Source organism: Ceratosolen solmsi, unplaced genomic scaffold (assembly GCF_000503995.2).
Source record: "Ceratosolen solmsi marchali unplaced genomic scaffold, CerSol_1.0 scaffold2, whole genome shotgun sequence".
In the NCBI taxonomy this organism is placed as follows: Eukaryota; Metazoa; Arthropoda; class Insecta; order Hymenoptera; family Agaonidae; genus Ceratosolen; species Ceratosolen solmsi.
Genome location: NW_011948422.1, coordinates 6,892,877 through 6,909,567, shown reverse-complemented (window position 1 = coordinate 6,909,567; position 16,691 = coordinate 6,892,877).

The window sequence follows — 16,691 nt, the reverse complement described above, 5'->3', positions numbered from 1 at the left end:
ACGAATCGGCAGATTGTCTCGACAATTTACCGACGACGGGAATTAAAGATTGAAATAACAGTTGCCGCATAAATTTTAGACTTCGACATAACGCAATCTTAGCCTTGCTGACTCCCATAACCCCACACCACTCGCTACCGATACTCGACTCGATAACGACCATAGCTGTATCTAGTTTAGATACGCGTCTGGTAAAATGCCAAAGAGTACTTGGTGAAGGCTAAAGTATTCTCAGCCTCGTGGAAAAGTGCGCTGTCATCGCATACTACCTCCATAACCTACTCGTGATGTCATTTCCGACTCCCGTCACTTATATCGATGCCTCTCGAGCTGCATTCAATTGGTCGATGAAGTGCGGGAGGTGCGATACCCGCTCAATGTATAGGGCCAACCGAAGCTACATACACGCTTTTTCGCTTTGTTCATTTCCGAGGCTTTAATCCGGAATAAGTCATCTGTTTATCTCGATCTCCTCTTCCAAGTGCTACACTTCACTTTACGAAAAAAAAAAAAAAAAAAAATATGTTCCATCGAACTTTGACTTATTGTTGGCTGTTATTTCACTACGTATATTTTTATTTTATGTACAGTGAGATTCCACTTCCCTATAAACATTGTTTCCGATTCTTTTCTTCGATATTCCTATTTTTATTATTATTTTTTTTTTTTTGATACGTAGTATTCTTAACCTCTTGATTTGTTCAAATAAATTTTACTTTGCATTCCATTTAATATTCGCTTATAATAATTATGCAATTGGATAAATTGATTTTTGATGGGACCGTAATTATTTAATAATAATATATCAAGGGGAAGAAAACTGTTTAAACGAGCATAAAGATATTTTTACTTTATACGATTTTACGTTTAATCTATTTTTTTTTTTTTTTTTTTTTTTTTTTGCAAAATTATTTGTACTAATATTATTTGTAAAAGAAACAATGCAAAGGTAAAACCATCAGACATATCTAAACTTTCTTTACCTTGAATTTATAAAATTCATTTTTGAATTAATTATATATCATCTGCTGGTGATTACTTTTATTGAACATAATTTGAGAAACTGATGATAAATATAATGTCAATTATTGCGCTCAATAATAATTGATGCACAATCGATCATCTATTATTTATAAACAAGTAAAGTAAGACAATCTAACGATAAGAAAAAAATTTTAAACGAATGGAATATTATACAGGCAGAAAAGAATTTTTTGTAAGTTAAGACGAGCTCTGATTGAATATAAACTCCCTCGAGTGTACGAAAAATTCAAAATAATAAAAAAAAGGGAAAAAAGTTCACATGAATCCAAAATACCATGGTAATGCCTGATCGTTCGGAGCGATTACTCCTTTTCGTGAAACCAGTCGCACTTGGCACGATATTTGTCAGCCTCTCGCGTCACGTCGTTCCCCTCCCTTCGATGAAAAAAAAAAAAAAAAAAAAAAAAAAAGAAGAAGAAAAAAAAAAGAAGAAGAAGAAGAAAAAGAAGAAGAAAATCTCCTTTATCTCGATAAACGATTTCATAACTTATCTGAAATTAACTCGGCGCCTCGCAGCTTCATCACATTTTCCAATAACCGCAGCGGTATATCTCCTGCTGGGCTCGAGAGAAGGCCAAATAATTCCGGAAAACGAAGAAGAGAAAAATAGGAAAAGCCGGCGGGCGCGGCGGCAATCTCGATTTACGAACCGAAGAAAATTCGACACGCTTGCAGAAAGGGGCGCGCAAACGCATGCCGATTTCGCCATGTCCTGCCCCCCCCCCCTTCACACGCGCGCACGCACGCGCGTACATAAACATACGCGCGTGTATGCACGTGGATCGATTGTGAAATAACGGAAAAGACGTCGCTCGGCGCGACAAAGATCTTTCTGCTCTCGTGCAAGTGGTGGCGTCGCGACGAGCCGGCAAAATGCGAAAAGGGGAAAAACCAACGAGAGCCAGAGCCCCGAGGGTTCGTGGTTGAGTTGGGGGAAGGTGCCGCGAGGGAGGTGATCTTTATTTTTTTTTTGGGCAGAATTTCGTCAGGATGGTTTGGAGCTTTAATAGTTCTAAAAATACGGACGGTGCGGGTGAAAGAAGAGCGCGAACAAATGGCGTCTGTCCTTGTATAAATGAGAAAATCTATCTTGCGCGCGAGAGCTAATTTTACCTTGATTTGTTGAATCGAAGAGCGTACGTGTGCTGCATAAACTAATATTAACCGTACTAATTGAGCAGTATCTTTCCGTGTACATGGTTTTGTAAAAAATAATTTATCTTAAAGCTCACGTACTTAATCAGAGTTTGGGTTAACTAGAAACTTGATTAAGCTGTGTTGATGCAAAAGTGTGTAAAAAAAAAATCTTCCCTTACATTGCTAATAATTCTAATAGATATTTTATCTAAATTAATTTCGATGATTATACGTACTATTTATGTACAATTACCTTTCTTAACATGAACTTTAGTAATTACTTAAAGAAACAAACACTATATAGTTAGAATCGTGAATTAAAAATCCTATTATACAATGAATTATATTAATATAATAAATTTCACTTTATATGAATAATTATTAATTGACAAAATTGATTATAAGATACTTTATACTTGTAAATATCTCAAGACATTATAACGGCCAATAACACATAATAACTTATGATCTAATTTCAATAAAAACTATCGCTTATAATAATATATAATCTGTACTTTCGATATCTGTGCAAACGGATATTTACTTTAGTCTCCTTAATTCTCTTCCAAGTTTTATGTATTATGGCATAATAAGTGTATATATATATATATATATATATATATATATCATATTATTTTTTAATTTTCCCTCTTACTTTGCAACAAAATTTCGAATACTTTGCTACGATTGCCTATTGAATAAAAATTTTTCCATTTTTACTACTATTTCATATAATAATTTAAAATAAAGTTTGGCTATATTTCAAAATAATAGCGAATTTTAGATTCGTTCGGCAAGTAGTTACTTAGCCTCGGCCAATATGCACAAACATGCTCTCATATTGAAGCATCCATTTCTGAATATTTCATAATAAACAGCAATCAACTAGACAAATAACTAATTTATAGCATCAACGACTTTTCTCTCTGTGAAAATTCAGCGTCTTTTTAAAAGTTTCAAAGGCATGAAATTGGAGCAGTCGCAATGAATTCAACTAAAATTGAATTGAATCGCATTTAATGCATGTATATATATATGTGTGTGTGTGTGTGTGTGTGTGTGTGTGTGTGTGTGTGTATATATACATACATACATACATACATACATACATACATACATACATACATAGGCTATCCTCGTAAATAATAAAATCATTAAAAAAATAATATTATTAAAATACTAAACTTTTAAAGTGAGACGATAAATATTATTTGAAAGAAAAAAACATAATTTTAAAATATGTTGGCCACCAATTGCACGATATGAATAACAGAAATTTTCATTCGCAAATTTGCAATACTTTTAACGTGGCTTTTAAATTGCTGGTAGATGAAAAATTAGATTATCCGTTAAAAATACTTTTTCGCAAACAAGTGTATTTACTTATCATTGAAGCCAAGTTCATGCGAAAAAGAAAAAGAATACGAATCCCTTTTTTACGTGGCCCACCAATAACTTCTAAACAGTGCCGAAAAAATATATACTTCGAACCCAGACAATACATCGTAAGGTTATCCCGGCTCGGGCTTGGCCGTAAATTTCATTGGAAAATTCACTTCGCTCACACGTACATTACAGATATGGCAGGCTGAGCTACAAAGAAAAAGTAGCAACAGCCGAGTTGCGAATGCGCGCCGAGGCCGTGGGAGTTATTTCAATAAAGCGAATGAAAGGGTTGTCGCGGAGCATTGGGGTGGGGCGAGAGGGGATCGTCGCAATCGAGGGAGGTTTCGCGACGCTATCTCCCGTCGTCCGTGTCAAAAAAGAGAGGACGGGAGAGCGCGCGCGTATTTTGTCGCGCGGCTTGGCTCTATGTCGGCCGGGTCGGGTCCGAGTAGAGTAAGCTGAGGGGGGCTGGGCTGGTGAGCGAGCCGGGCGGAACGTGGCGAGGGGGCGAGGGAGTGCACGCGTACACATGAGCCGCCGTACCTACGCATCATGATCCACGCATCATCGACATTGACGACCTCCGTCCGCTCTTTTGGGCGTCGTCTCCGCGACCCCTAGGACGATGTCGCGCGCGATTTTACGAGTCCGGTGGCGAGGGTAAGCGAGCGACGAGGCACGCAAGCGGGGAAACCTTCTCTCTGCGGCCGTTGGAAGAAGGTGAGGAGGCTAAAGAGGTCACCAAGAGGCATCCATGGATGGATGAGAAAATTATATAAGGCTGGACGAGAGGTGGATGGGGCAAAATAGCATTGATGGTGGTGGCGCGCTCTAGTGGCGATACCGATGAGGAAATGAATAATTAGCTTTGGAAGAATTTGGGGATAGAAGGGATTCTTGAGGAATCGCTCGTTTTCCTGTAAATGCGTTGTGGGAATTAATTAGAAGCAGAATGCGGGCACAAATATATTTGATATGTAAAAATATAAACGGGTAAAAAGCTATTAAATATTCATAGGCCAAATGTTTATTGTGTAAGTGAAAGTGATAATCAATCTTTATTATTTGCGAAAACTTTCTCGTCGTTGCGAGTGTAATAAATGCTATTCCTATAAATTTCCAATACTTCTAGACAAATACTTGCTAAAACAAAACTCTTTGAAATTCTTTTTAAGTAAAGTTCCTAATTTATACATAAGTATGACCATTTTTATTCACAATTGATGTTATTTGAAATATTCTGCGTACTACCATAGAGATTAAAAATTTTAGATTTTAAATTCATGCTGATGAACGATACGTGTAGATATTTATATACAATTCATATAATAGACATGGTAACGATAAAATTAATAGTTATGGAAAATGGATTGTACCTATAAATAGTATTAACGCCGATAGTAAGTACAAATAAATATAATTTAATGTACGAATAATATAATGAATATGATTACGTTAAGAGAAAACGAAATTAAATTTGTTGTAATAATAACAAATTTAATGCATTCGCGAGCTATATAAAACTACACGGTATATTCCAAAATGTAATATATTTTTTTATTAATATACTTATATTTAATAAATGGAATATTGATGTTTAACGACGAATTTTAATTATACAAACTGTAATTTTTATTTAAAATTTGAAGAAAAAAAATTGTATTATTTAAGTATCGGGAGTTATTCGTGATCCAGAATATAATAAAAAATACAAAATTTGATTATTTGAATATTTATTGTGTTTCTTCATTATATCAATATTACTATTAAATGAGTTTATATGTTTAATTTGATGGACTCCGGCTTATATAGTGCTGGGAAAAATCGTTGCAAATAATAAATAATTATCAGTGTTAACGTACAATTATAATGAAATGTAGTCATTAAATTCATTAAATCATTATAATAAATTGTACTTCTAATTAAGCTTTGGATGTATTATATCATTATATATGTATGATATGTACTATATGTATTATTTTATATGTTCTATTCGTCATAAAGAAAATTTGCAATTTTATAAGAATAAAAGAAGAAAAGAAGAAAAGAAAAGACAATTCTATGAGTTATAAAATAAATAAATATTATATAGAAAATAGTAAAACAACGCCGAAGCAAATTGAGTCTAAAATTTCTAAAACTGATTTAACTAATTCAAACTCTATCATCGTCTGTTACACAAAAGATTTGCTAACTCATGCAGGTTTCGATAAAAATCTACAATGTCCAATCAGTAATGAAGGATCAAGCATTTTTAACCACCTCACAGGTAGTTTATTAACCATTCCATTACAAATACATAAAAGTGACTATGCTTGGCAGGTGGTAAGAATCCAATTCGCAATGGCATATGTTCGTTTAGTGAATCATAGCATAATGTAACATAATTAATGCACCACCCAATGTTAATTATGTATTTTAGGGTCGCATTAGGTATGTAAAACGGAAGTCTGTCACGCATATAATAAAATCAATTTCTCCAGTATTTTTCCTATTCGAAGTGAATAAACTCTTCACGTGATGTGATGTCTATTATTATTGCATCTACTGTATAGTTTCTTGTGATGTATATATAATTTTTATTCGCAAAACTAACATTAAATATTAATTCTTAAATAATAATTAGCCTTATACTGAATATTATGATTAATTACATCAATTTATAATTAATGAGTTAAATATTATTGCGTGTAAATTAGTAATTGTGAAGATTGCACGAAGTGAAATTGTATCTTATAAAACATTAATCCGTGTAAAAATTTCTTAATTATCCTATACAATCCTTCCATCCTAAAAATCCTTCCTAAAACTCTTAATTAGATATTAAGAATAACTAATTCGAAATATTGTAAATAATTCTGTATAAATAATTTTATCTTAAACGATTCACTTATGCTCTTTGTTGCAATAAAATTTCATACATACAGATTTAACATTGGCTTCAATTGTATAAAATAATATTAAAGTTAATTCAACAATTATGTTTACCAAGTTCTCAAATTTGATTGATTTTACCATACACATTTCATTAGTGTACTTGAGAAATAATACAATAAATAATAAAAGGTAAATGAAATTAATATATATATATATATATATATATATATATAAAGGAATTATATATACAAGTGAAAAGCCAACTGATCTTATGAACAACATAATTCATCAATCGAAAAATTTATTTTATCACTAAATTCAGTATTAATAAATTAATAGAAAATGAATTTCAATCTAATGAGTAAAAAATATTTAACTACTTGAGTCAAGAATAAATTTGCGTAAAAATATAGAATATAAATAATTTATTCAAAGAATTTTTTTTCTTCTTTTTTTTTTTTTTTTTGAAAATAAGATATAAAAATAAATATAAAACATACAATTTTTGTAATAGTAGAATTTAAAGTAAAAAAAAAAAAAACTACGCAAGTTTTATCTGTAATTGGAAATAGATAAATTCATGACATTGAAGCATTTCTTTAATAAATAAACGAATAACTTCAATTTTACAAATAACAGAGTATTATTACTATTTTGTATATAACGTAATTTCTCTTTTTATATAAATTCATTAAAGAATTATTTGAGAAATTCTTCAAGTATAATTCGATTTCGATTTTAGCACTAAACTTGATTAAAATATAATTATAAAAACTAACAGTCTGAGGCTATAATAAAATAATAAGATTATTTATGTGTTATTATTAAAGTCTGTATAAAAGTAATGAACACTATTATCACTACTTGCTAGTTTTAAATTAGTTTACATGTGGTAATCTTTTCATTGCTTTCAAAATGAATTTAACGAAGGTAAACCAAGAATAAGTATAGAAAGGCATAAGTGACAAATTAAAACTTTCAAGTATACTGTAGCTCTTTAGAACTTAAATAATAGTGAAGATACGATGAACTCAAAACTATGAACATCAAACGAATGATAAAAATGTGTATAAAATTTACGATAAATTTTGATAAATAACGTAAAAACCAACCTTAATTTAGCAAAGAAAATAAAAAAATAAAGTGCGACATAAAGTGAAAATAAAAACACAAAATAATATAGGTAAAGTGAAAAAGAAGACACATTACAGAACAAATAAAAATATATGAACCTGGTTTTTATGGACAAAATACGAATATGGAAAAGACACAATGTTATAATAAAAAAAAAAAAGAAAGATATAAAAATTATTACAAGACTCCATATACGATGAAATGTAATAATAAAATGATTACTAACAACTATTAACTTATTAGCAAAATGAAAATAATCTATACGACCACAACTTGAATAAATTATAATATAATAAAGACAAAATTCATCAACATTCGAATAATTAAATATTATTATCATAAATAATTTAATCGCCGAAAAAAGATCTAATAGTCTCCTCTTTATCGATCTCTTAGTTCTAAAACAACACTTTTCCCGCTAACTGTAAGCTCCTGTACGTGCGAAGGAGGCCACGAGAACTAACAAAACTCACAGGAAATAAGCCTGAAAAAATCGATAGATGCAGCAGAGACTTACGTAATAAAATAACAGAGAAGCTGTTATGTTTCTTAAAAATACCAATCATTGCGACAGTATTAATTAGAATTTTATGCAATAATGCTTAATAAACTAAAGAGTCTTTTGTATATCCATCTTCATAATACGTATATATACATATATATATATATATATATATATATATATATATATATTTATTTATATTTATATATAGAAAATTATGAAAACGTATGTAGCTTCGGTAAAAGATCTGGAATAACACTCTGAAGAAAGTGCATTTTATGGTGAGGAATATAAAACGGACTAATAGTATAAAAATAAAATATGAAATATCAATTTGAAAATGAATAATAAAATAAAGGGTTAAAATAACGAATAGAAACATTTTCAAACAATTATTTTTATAATAGGACTTGCAATTCTCAAATACTAATAAGCTTTATTATTTTTGCTTTAATGTTATTTTAGATTGTCATTGGTATTATACAAATTGTATGAGATTGATATCTATTTTGACGGAGCCAATAAAAGAAAAAGCTTTAAATCAAGATTGCTTACATTTTTATGATTTTGTTCACTCTCTCCCAACTCTCTCAACAATGAATTTTTGCTCAATTTCTTATCTATTTTGAACCTTGCATATAGTTAATCAAGGTTCTTGCGTGTCAATCTAGATTCTTAGTCAGCCTTGTAATCTAGATCGTATAACGCCCCATGAAATCAATCTTTCTTTCACTCATTAAAAACTTCACAAATTTCCCTTAGTAAGTATAAAGTTCACTTAAACACACATCAACTGTAAATAAAAAAATCTGTATTTTTCATTATCACTTATAAACTAGAATAGGAATTAATATATATATATATATATATATATATATTGAAACGATAAAATAAATTTAATCTTTTATTTTCTAGTAAAAGTCACTAGTAATACGAGCCAAGTCTCTCTTTTTATGTTCAATTCAACAAATTTGTAAATTATTTAATTTACTTAAATTATTTAACTTTGCAATATTAAAAATATATTAATTTCATACGATTCTCCTTAGGTATTTAAAAAATATTATTTTCACATTTGATGATTCAATCGAAAAGACATTTTTACTAAATATTAAAAAATTAAATATTGTTACAAAAACTTTAACTTTATTCAAATGATAAAATAGATTTACATATATGTATATTGATAAGTACACATCAACTATGACGTCTAATGGTCGATATTAGGATTTACGATTATAAATCGCACATTGAATATAATATTTAAGCCACATACTATGCAATTTATTATACTGGACTCGGAAAAATTGTAATTATGAAACTAATTATTGTTATTGAACTAAAATTTAATTTTTCATATTCAATTTGACGTCAATCAGAAAAAATTATATCATGGCCATGAGATTAAAGATTTGATATTGTAAAATGTATGAAATGATATCATTCATAATCAAATTCTAGATGATAAAAAATAACATCTTATCAAATAATGTCGTTCTATTATTAAAATACCCGAGTATGTATCTAAAGTAAAAATCATAAATTAATATAGAAATTAAATTTAAATAGTACTTCGATTTACTTTGATATTCTTTTAATAGTAAGAATAATCATAATAGGTACATTTTATAAACAAAAGGAAGATAAAACAATTCGATAAAAATCTATATTAATTACTAAAGAAAATTATTTTAATTTCTAATCTAAATGGACATATATATTGTCGACATTTTGTACACAGTCTAGAGAGAGAGAGAGAGAGAGAGAGACAAAACACACGTACAAGCTTATCGAGTAAGTCCCGTTATGCATGTCAGCTTTAACTTAGAATACAAACCTGCGATACAATTATACGATAAATGTTAAAAGATAAAAGCGATTCTTTCCGTTTAATTTTAATTTCAATCACGACATCCAATACTATGATTTAATATATTAATAAGATTATTTTTATTTATATGATCGTTCGTGTTCTTTACTGCAGCTCAATTAATTAGTTAATTCTCTGATATAAAAACATGTAATGACTATATAATTTGTATAATTTTTTATTCTATCGTATGTTGCTTTCGTAAAATTACGTTTATTAATATTTTTATTAATTATTATACTAACTATCAAATGATAGTAAATATATACGCCTGTATCATCAATAAATGCGATGATCAAATAATTAAAAGATTCAAAATAACTTTTAATTAGAGAATGACAAAAAAAAAAAAGAAATAGAATGATAAACAGGGGTCAAACTATTTAAAATTATATTTTGATAAAAGATTCGTTCTCATCTATTGTACTTTTCAATTTATAGTTCATTTCATATTAGTTACTTGGACTAACAAACTTTGTTAAAAATAAATATATTAAATATTGATAAACAAGTCAAACTTTAAATTTTAATTGCGAAAGCTCCGTCCGTATTTGATCAACATTCATTATCTTTTCCGTCAAAGTACTTCTTGGATTTCATTTATTATCAGCTATACATATGTGTGTGTGTGTGTGTGTGTGTGTGTGTGTGTGTGTGTGTGTGTGTGTCTGTGTGTGTATATATAGTAAAATACTAAAATAAAACAAAAATTAACAGCAAATAAAGTGTACCTAGTTTTTATCAAGAAATATTAAAAAGCCATACGTTTCTGCTTTCGCGTGCTTACGAAATAATTGCCGCCCATACAGGAACTGACGAATGTGCACTGATACATAGATGAATGAACATGTACGGTATAATTAACAACACATTCGACTTTTCAATCTCCCGGAAAAACTGGACGACTATTCATGATAGCGCTTCCATGAATCGATGAACAATAGAATAATAGAAGAATAGATTAACAAATTTGAAGTAAAAATAATTATGATTCGCATTCATTATTATAATTATAAATACTATTACTGAAAGTAACTTGCAATACTTTCATAAATGAATCTTGAAATTTTCATAACAAGCTCAAAACCATAAAAATGTTATCTTCCATATGAAATTTCGTACGAAATAATGGAGAGATGTTAAAAAGAAAAAAAAAAAAAAAAAGAAGAAAAAAACTTTTATTCAGCATTAATATCCCCATTAACTCTATAAAAATAACAAAATCGACGAGACGGTATACATAATAAAATATAGGCATTTTTCATTATCTTTATATAATATTAATGAATATATTATAGTATAAATATATTAAATATATTAAAGATACTGATTTTAAATTAATAATAAAGCAAAATATAATATCTTAAGTTCAAGAATATTATCCTTATAATAGTATGAAATTATTGCAATAACGAATACTGCAAAATATACTGTGTATTCAGAATAAATACATTTAATGATAATTTTAATTAAAACTCTATTATAAATATAAAAATATTCCAAGTCAATTATTCGTTTTAATTAATTGGAAGCATTTTCACAAAGAGAAAAATCTTAATATAACTGTTATTATAGTGTGCGATTACTCTGGCCTTTCCCGACAAATAAACTTTAACTTTGCTGCAAACTTGCTCCACGCAACAACAGAGCAAACTTCATAAAAGTTAAGTATAAGTAAATTTTATATGTCACGTATACATACAAGAATTATACTAATAGAATTAAATTTTTACTTGCTTTTATGAATCCTACTCAGCCATTCTAGAAATAATCATCTCAAGATCTTCTCAAACTTTTAAGTCAATCAGTTCAAAACTAAATTCACGATTCTCCGCTCCATGAAAATGGATACTAAAATTTTCGATTTAACATTTCAAAGAATTATGATACAGCCAAATGAGACGAATGCTCCCGCAAACTCTTAAGACACTCGGATAGTAATAACATTAAAAATTGATCATCGAGTGATTAGTTATATATTTTATATTGAATATTAACGTTTAACATACAACTTCTACTCCCCCATAATATGTAATTCAATTGCAATTATCATCTTGTCATATCGTTCGTATCGCTACGTTGTTTATTAGTGAAGGCCCGTAAAAACTTTTAATTTCTTAATATAAAAGAAATATGGTTTATAATGTTATCAAACTCAATAAATAAAATATTGTAATAATCCAACGTACAGGGCTTAACTTTACGTGTATCGCATCACTTATTCAAACGATAATTGTTATCTTTAATTCAGCTCGTACTTTTTAGACTAAAGCCTGAAAATATGAATCCTATGTTTTTAAGGCTTTTGTCCGGCATATAAAATTGAGTGGAAAGGCCGCGTATGCAGTGAGGACGTTAAAAACAATTACGACTCCATTTATTTTTAACGAAGACGCTGTTTTCGAGATTCTTTTTTCTCCCTGCGCGCATAGCGATTTTATGATTGTTCGACAATAAAACGAGTAAGCTGCGCTCGTTCGACCTGATAAGCAAGTCGTTACTACACGGGATTTACGATTCTCCTACCGGTTTTTGTGCTGTCAAGATTTACGGCGAGGTATACTCGCAAATTAGTATAACGCGCGCGTATGCGTTCCTACATACATAGGTAATGTATCGTGGAGGACCATCATTTTACATTTGTCGCCATACTTTTTCGAAACATGTCGTATCTGCGAAATGTCTGAGAAATGTATGCAAATGTACGCGAGAATTACAATGAAATTATTACGAATGCAAATATCTATCTGTTTCAAAGCAACGTGCCAATCGCCATTAGCTAGCTTAAGCGTACTCTAGTAGATAATAATTTTATTATAAACAACAACGTTGAATTAATCGCGATTTTTTTCTTCATCAAATCTCCTCGGCTTCTACGTACCTTGAATTTTTATAAATAATCGAATAAATATCGATGGAAGCGTTAACTATAAGCATATACTACACTGATATAACGTCTTATTCAATTTTACAATGATTTTATTAGCACTTCTATTCCTTAATAACACCAACGTAAGTTTTTATAAATATCAATGTATAAATTTCATAAAAATCAATATTAAAGATAAAAAAAAAAAATAAATAAATAAAAAAATAGAAAATAAAAAATTTAAATTATCGGAAATGACACTGGCTAATAATGGCACTATGTATAAGTATTTCCATTGGAAATGCCATTCAATGTAATAATACTTATTGATTTTCAAAAAATTAAAAGAAAATTATAGCTCGATCATTCGTGGATCATTTTTGCACTCGCTCTCTCTCTCTCTCTCTCTCTCTCTCTCTCTCTCTCTCTCTTTATATAACACCAAATAAACTTTATAAATGCTAATAAAATCGTAATATTTCTTTTACGTAAAGTAAATCAATAATCATAATTTTCGCGCTGTAATTGTTAATGGAAATACTTTGACGATCACAAATCAATTTAAGCTTTACCTTTTAATTGTCAAGTATATGATATCAGTAGGCAAAAGATGAGCAAAATATCACAGTCTCCCTCGATTCACTTCTCATGAGCTTTTCCATGTCTTGCGAAGTCTGCCTACCTGAAAAAGCTCTTTAACCCTCAAGTATTTGCAAAACGGAGCGAAAAAAATTGGCTACCACGAGAGTACGCGATCCCTTTTTCTTGCCAACGTGAATCGGCATGCATGAAAATTCAATTAAAATATTTTGTCCCCGTGGAAAAGCGGCTCCGGAGGCAACAGCGCCCGCGGCAAACCGAAGACCGAAAGACAGGGAGGGGAAAAATTGGGCACTACGCCGGCAAACGATTTAATTGCCAAATTCTATGTATTGGCACGTTAACACGTTGCTGGACTTTCATTCGCAACCCGCCGGGCATTTCACTAGACACACGCGAACGTTTGGTTCTCATCCTCTACCAATCGAATCCCTCGCCCCAATAACCCCTCATCCACCTCCTCTTCCTCATCCTCATCCTCATCCTCATCCTCATCCTCATCCACGTCATCATCCTAATCCACCACCACCTCCCGCCATTCAATCCCTAGGAGTTGCGCAACTCTACCCATAGTCAAGTTCTTTACACGTGGCCACTATTTTTCTATCGCATTGGCCGCGCTGCGTGACCGTCGGGGCGATGCAAATTCGCTCGTCCACGCGAAATTTACCCGAGTCGCAAAGGAGAAAGTCCATACAATAGCGTCCTTCGTTAAATTAGCAATCTTCGTAAAATTAGTAATAATTAGTAAAAAGTAATCGTTAAATTCTCATGGACCTTTACAACTACGCTCTAATCAAGTCGAAAGTGATATAAAAGATCTTTGCACAAGATTAATTCGTCGCTCGAAATTCAAATAATAATTCGAATTACCGAACGAAATCGAACGAGCTAACTTATGAAGAAAAAGGAAAACCTTAATTTCGAAGGACAATTTTATTATATTTCAGCATCCTATAATCGAGCGTTAAACATCTAGATGAATTACTCTGATATACGCTATATTTCTCACCTTTTGTGCACGGTTTGTAATTTTTGGCCTCGAGACGACACGCGACTCCGAGGCTTAAATTTGTATTCACATATATAACATTACGTGATCTTTAATAAAAAATTAAATTAAATTAATTTTTGAAATTCTTTTAAAAAGTACATTTTTAATATTTTTAACGTACAATTATTTTAAAAATACAAGCTTTTTAAAAAGTACATTGAAGGGTTACGCGATCTTTTATCGTATTCACTGAATAATCACCCTTCGTGCAAACATATTTCGTACGATAATATGTTTTTTTTTTTTTTTTTTTTTTTTTTTTTTTTTTTAATAATTTTGTTATTTACCGAAACGTAATGAATAGCTCGTGAAGTAAAATTAGCGCGGATATTGCGTAGAGTGAAAATAATCTATATATAAGAGTTTCATATTTTTAATAATTTCATCGATTTTACTGATAACTTAAATTTGTAAAACAATGAAATATCAATTACAGAAGCACTTGACTGTAAACCGTTGTTTTAAACATTCGCCGTTTATCCGGAATCTTAAATTTCAAATATATCGCCAGTAAAAAAAGTCGCGGGCGTGAAAATTGTCATTGGTATAGAATGACAATTAGCAATTAACAATAGTGCTTTTCCGCGATATCCATAGATGATGGAAATAATCCATTATTGCTAAAGCACTATTTAAAATACAAAAATAGTATTTAAAGGACGTACAATTAGGTGCAATAATTTACATCAGTCGATTGCTCAATATCACCTCTTTGCACTCGTTAAATGGAAAACAAAATGGAAGCGGATGGAAAATTGTCGACAAATGTAGCTACAAATAGCACATCCAACGACTTGCCGATTATCGCCTCGAGAAACCGAATCTCGTTAATTCGGCCATTTTATTTATTTATTACGTCTTTCGGCGCGATCGCTCATAATAACGTGCAATTGCATAACGCCGTTACAACGTCTGCGCTTCTTCCGTCGAGCGACCCTCTCGTACTGTCTCTCGTCGTCTGACCTATTCTCGCGGGTTTATATCGCGTGTTGGCGCGAATGTAAAGAAAAGCCGTCACGTGCGCTACATGCACGCGTAATTAATGAAACCAATAAAGCCGAGACTATTACTACTACTGTCGCTATTGCCACTGCGCCGCTACTCTGCTCCTGCAAACGGCCACCCTCGTCCGCTCGAAATTCGTTAAATTTAATTGGACGCGAGCAATTCAGCGGACGGTGCGACGACTTCGTGTGCGTACACTGGCTCTCGATCCTTATTCCGACCTTGTCGTCGAAGCCTCGACCTTTCGATCCAAACTCTTCGACTTAGCTTTACTTATTTATTTTCTATTGATTTTGTTTTGTTTTGTTTTGTTTTGCTTTGTTTTGCTTTTTTTCTCTTTTTTTTTTTGTTTTTTTTTTTTATTTTGGCCGCCTCTTTCGAAGGCAGAAGAAGAAAGCGAATCGTTAGAAAGTAGAAGATGTTCGACGACGCGTTGATGACACGAAACAGCTCAACAAGAAAATCCAACGACATAACACTTGGAAGAGTTTTGATTTTACTTCCTGGCAAAGACTAAACGAATTCCATCATTATTGTGGATTGTTTATCGCGTCCTACCAAAGCAAATTCCATAATTTTGTTAAATTTACCGTTAATCTGTCGATTTATTTTTGTCATTGTTTTTTTGTTTTTGGTCTTTGGTTTTTGGTTTTTGGTTTTTCTTAATGCAATTAAATCCTTACACAAGGGTATATGAATGCTTTTTACATAAACGAGAGCTTCTTTCTTTGCGCAGAACTAAAGGTAAAATTGATTAAAGCCTTTACAGCTTGACTAAATGTCATTTCAATGTACAGAAAAGGTAATTAAACTGCTTTTATTCAACGGGAGGATACATTGAATTGAAAATGTACCTAAGCTCTTACGGAAAAAACACTCAACTTGAGAGTCATTTCAGATGCTTCAATATCGTAAAACTTTATTAACGCGGCAATTTTAGCCGAGTGTCCAAAGTGACACGTAACTTGAATTTTCTTTTCGTAAGTGAACCCAGCACATTAAAATGTCCGAATTAAAATTTTTATTTGCCATATACAAAGGAAATTTCACGGACCATTATTTTTAAGGATTATAAAAATAAAGTACAGTATTAGAAGACGTAATGGATGATTTAAAATAAATATTTCACTTATCATCTTCCAAATGTCAATTCTTCATATACGTTACAAACAACAACAACAACAACAACAACAACAACAACAACAACAACAAT